General features: G+C 35.7%; 1 protein-coding gene across 2 annotated transcripts in view; it reads left to right on the top strand.

Annotated features, from left to right (window-relative positions):
• Positions 1-4,951: 4,951 nt before the first annotated feature.
• samd4a (sterile alpha motif domain containing 4A) overlaps positions 4,952-5,200 on the top strand; it is a 61,707-nt gene continuing 61,458 nt past the window's right edge. For both annotated transcript variants that reach the window (XM_059353358.1, XM_059353350.1), the window contains exon 1: positions 4,952-5,081. The gene's annotated coding sequence lies outside the window, so the exon portion shown is untranslated. The remainder of the gene's footprint in view (positions 5,082-5,200) is intronic.

Genomic DNA, 5,200 nt, shown 5'->3' with positions numbered 1-5,200 from the left:
GCACTGTGTTTCTTTACGTTTCTTTGGGGGTTTTTCCTCTCTATTTTGTGCCTCTTCATCTCCTCTCTCCTCCTGCCTGTGACCCGGAAATGCATCTGGAGGAGGAGAGGAGAAAGGAGGTTTGCTGGAGAATCTGTCATTTAAGAAGTCCTGTAGAAAACAATATGCTAAGAGTGGAAAAAGACACAACTGGTTCCCAGAAGATCTAAAAAAAAATGGGGGGCCCACAGCTGGTTCTTTGAGCCCTGGGGTTTGTGAGAGGGCGGATCTGGCCCTGAGCCCAGAGGGAGCAGCAGAGAGGAGGGTCAGAGATCTGGATCTGTGACAGGAGCATGACTCAGCAGATCCAGCTTCACGGTTTTGTAACATCACGTTCATGCATTTACTTTACCATCATTTCACAGCAGAGAAGCTCTGGAGTTCAGTCTGCTGCTTTATGTAAAGAGTTCAACTCCACAAAGAAACTGTTCAAACTAAAGCTTTAAACTTTAAAAGGGCAGAATAGGTTAAAATAGACTATAGATCACCAGGAAATTTCCTCCGTTGATTACTTACATTTAAACAATAATTTTTTGTATTATAACTTTATAAAAATGTTATGTTTAAATACGAAAATGAGGCAATATCTCACAAAAGATGTGCTTATTTCCATAACAGAAATTCAGTTTTGAAAATTGGAGAAAGGGGGGAGTTTTGGTTTGTTTATTTTTTGGTTTTATATATTTTATACTGTTAACAGCCATAACAAACTCTATTTTTTTGCATATTTTCAGGAATAAAAAGTTCTATAAATCAGGCTATGAACAAAGCATGCTGTAAAAACTTAAGAATATAAATAGGAATAAAACTGGAAAGTTTGACGTATGCTTGATGTCAGATTTCTTGCTTAAATTGTGAGGAAAACACAAACAGCCTTTAAATTTCATACATTTTGTAAGACACTTCAGGTGAAGATGGTAAAAAAGAGAAACTTATAGTTATGATCATAAAACCATGATATTTTATGCTGAAATCTGCAAGTCAGGCATTATGTTATGGTAACTTCTTGTGAATTTTAGATGCAAATAGACAAAATGTAGAAGAATAAAACTCCTAAATATATATTTTGTATGTTTTCTTTCCACTAGTCCGAAAGAAGACACATTATGGTAGCAAAATAGCCCCAAAACTGCATGAAAACCCTATGTTTTGCATGTTGTCTCACCTTAAATGAAATGTTTATACTCATGTGACCTGGTGAGTTCATGAAATCCAGTGAATGGAAATCACCACACAGCAGAATGTGACTTTACTGCAGTTTACACCTGTGAAAAAATTATGGTTGTTTTTGTTGCACTTTGAATCGGTTAACAAAAAGAAATGGTTATTTTTTCATCAGTGAAGTAACTCTGTAAAATCAGAAAGTTTGCAACTCTGACGCCCTCCAGTGGTGAATATGAACAAACACACTCCACTTCCCTCTTTAATCCTGATTTAAAGTCTAGACTATTCTGAGTCTTGATCCTTTTCCTGTTTATGCTCAGATAAGGGTTAAAAAAAATTCTGCGGGTAAAATGATGTTAAGAAATAAATTCAAAGCTGCTGGTTGTATATCCCTGTTTTATTATACTCAAATATTATTATTATACAAGTGTTTCTGCTTCCAGGTTTAAAGCAGAAAAAAGTATAAAACTCCCCATGTTACACACATTTAGATTCAGTCCGAGACACATGATTAAATAATAATCCCCATTCAAGTTAGCAAGTAAGTTATTTCTTCATATTTGGGTTTACTGGCGAATTACAAACCAATTAAATGTAAAGGTCATGCCTCCACCGGCTCTACCGCAGTGTGTAACATCATAACTTAATGAAGAAGTTTATTGTGGGTATTAAATTATTCTTCCTTAACCACTTATCCAAACTCAGATCGTCAGGCTGGAGCTGATCGCAGCTGAGATTGGGTGAGAGGCGGGGTACAGACACAAAGAGACAGACAACCATTCAAGCTCTCATTCACTCCTACGGGCTATTTAGAGTCACCAATCCTAAAATGCACATCTTTGGACTTTTGCATATCAAATCCGTTTTTACTGAAATACTTTAACAAAGCCAGTTGAACCTGTTACCTGATGTTTGTCCTCTGTCTCAAACTGACCTTTGATTAAAGCAGTATGACATAGATGTTAAATAGTTTACTAACACACACACACACACACACACACACACACATACACACACACACACATATATAATGTATAGTTAAACTTCGGGCACCCCCTCAAGGTCACACCCCCAGTTTGGGAACCACTCTTTTAAGGTAAATAACAGAAATATGTATTGCCACTTCCTTTAATAATTTTTTTATAGATAATAAAAAGCACACATCTTACATTACTACTAATTTTCACTTTCTGAAAAACAATGATGTCCTAGAATAAAAACACAACATATTGGGTCCAACATTAGCTTTTGAAACTGCCCTACATGCTTCGGGCCGCCTCTGTAATCAGTAAACTGTAAGTAAAGTACATTACCTCTAAAGTTTACTTTCCTCAGTGTGAGCTCTGACTTCATGTCTATTTGGACTTTATTATTTCTTTTTCTTACATTTTCTAGTTTCATGGCTTCCTCCCCCTCCTCTCTCTCTCTCTCTCTCTCTCTCTCTCTCTCTCTCTCTCTCTCTCTCTCTCTCTCTCTCTATTTTGGTGCTTCCTCGCGCTGCCAAGCCCCTGACGTAATGCTCCGCTGTTAATGATTAGCATGTGGAAACGAGCAGCGCGAGCCTCCCTGCGTCAAAACGGCCGAAACGCGACCGGAAACTGACATGGTCCTGCTTACAAAATAAGAGAGAACTGGCATTCGTGGTTGTTAATACTGTTATATATATATATATATATATATATATATATACCAAAATACCTAATATTAAGTGCAGTGCACTAGAAAAATACATTAAAAATTACAATGAACATTATGTACAATTTTATTATATTTCTGGATTGTTTGCTGTATCAGACTCTACAACACTTGCATCACCTAATCATGTTGTAGTTTCTGTTCAGATCACCACCACACCTTTATTAGCACTTATCATTACACTACTAACCATTTATATTTTTCATTTTCATTCAAACTACTACTCTTTTTTCTCCCTGTAATTTATATTCACACCTTTTGCTTCAGTTTTTGTTGCTATGACAAGTGAATTTCCCTGTTGTGGGATCAACTAAATCTAATCTAATCTAATCTAATCTAGTTGATAAAGGTTGAGCTAATTCTAATTATTTAGTGTACTGCTAGTGGTTTAATCTGTAATACTATTTCATTACATATTATATATTTCATTTGATTATACTGTTCTGTATTAATTATATTAGTTAAATATTTCCCTCTGATGTAGTGCATGGAGTTCACAGATTGTTTTAACTTTTATTTAGAAATATTAGATGGTAAATGGTAATGACAACAGCACAATTAAAAGATATTTTCTGTTCCGAACGGTTTATTTTAACTGGTATGATACTGTGTAGTTTACCACTTGAACGACTGTAAAACTATTTTCAATACTATATGTAATCCTTACTTAGTATCCTTACTGTTAACATATTTGTTGCCTTTATTTTGTATTTTCACTTTATTTTATATTTTCACTCTTTTTGTTGCATTCTTGCTTACTGTACAGCAACTGCTGCTCAACCAATTCCCTTGGAATAGAGTTATATATTATCTTTTAAAAAATATATGGCATCACAGTCATTATCATATGGGAGGAGTTCGGTCCTGGCTACATGATAATAAAGCTTTTTTTTCTTCGTTTTTTGATTGTAAGATAAGATAAAATATCCCTTTAATGATCCCCCATGGGGGAAATTCAGGTGTTGCAGCAGCACAAGTACAGAGCAAAAACAGATGAAGGTAATGAAATAGAAAAGAATAGAATAATAAAGATGAAATAGATTAAAGATGAAAAAATAAAAATTTTTTACAAAAATAAAAATGCAAACAAACAACCAAACAAACAAACAACCAAGACCAAACTAAAAAAATAGTAGTGCAAACATGTTAAAGTGGCAGTGAATTGTGTATTTAATTATTTTTAGATACAATTGTTGTAGGAGCTGTTAAAAGAAATCAGAAAAAAAGAAGAAAAGGAGTAACTAGTAGGCTAGTGAATTCTTTCTGGACTTTTATTTCGTCACACTGTTAAAATAATCGCCTAAGTCATTTTTTTGCCTAAATCATCTCGTCATGACGCCGGCCACCTATGGTAAAATCGCCTACACCCTCATTGATCAGATCATGTGGTTTTACCCCTTTAAGATAATGGCCTATGTCAAGTGTGTGACTTAAGTGGATTTGTTATGCCTAAGTCAAAATAAAATGTGACTTAGGCAATTTTTTGAACATGCCTTTGTGACTTAAGCAATATATGGTAACACTTTATTTTGAAGGTGTCTACATAAGAGTGACATGAGCGTGTCATAAACATGACATGGGATGTGTCATGAACATTAATGACACTGTGAAGTAACATTAATGCTCATGATACTTGTCATGTCATGTTTCTGACAGGCTTGTGTGACTCTTATGCAGACACCTTCAAAATAAAGTGTTACCATATCTTACCATGTTAAAAAAAATACCTAAGTCATTTATTTATCTTAAGTTACATAGTTTACACAGAGTGTTATTATTATGCCAATAGCCATCCTTTGTTACATCCTTTTTGAGTTAAATTATCAATAAATGTTATATGTTACACTTTTGGTGAAGTTTTTTTGTGTTTCCTGCAAAACTTTAAAAAATGAGTTAGGCCAATATTTTTTTAACAGGGTGACGATTTGGCTTCGCCGCACTGCAGTACTTTATTTTGAAAGCTTTAACCGGAAGTCATACATATGTCCCGTCCGTCTTGACGCGGTGCTTTAGAGCAGAGCAGCCGAGCAGAGCAGCCCGTCTGCTGGGGAGAGACACACGTAAAGTTAGTCAAGATGGCAAATCCCACAGACCCGGAGTGAAGGGGCACCGCTCCCCGAAAAAAAGCTGAGCCCGTGCCGCCCGTCCTGAGTCAAACCCAACGATGCAAACTGCGCCGGGAGGTAAGAACCACCGAGCTCGGGTTACCGTTTCTCCGACAATTGAAACATTCAAACAGAAGTTTCTAAATCTTTTTTTCCCCCCGTTGTTTTGTCCACTCTCATTTTCGGCTTTTTCAAGA

This window comes from Centropristis striata, chromosome 2 (genome assembly GCF_030273125.1).
Source record: "Centropristis striata isolate RG_2023a ecotype Rhode Island chromosome 2, C.striata_1.0, whole genome shotgun sequence".
NCBI lineage: Eukaryota > Metazoa > Chordata > Actinopteri > Perciformes > Serranidae > Centropristis > Centropristis striata.
Note: the sequence above shows the minus strand (reverse complement) of the source record. Positions and strands in the feature narration are given on the sequence as shown.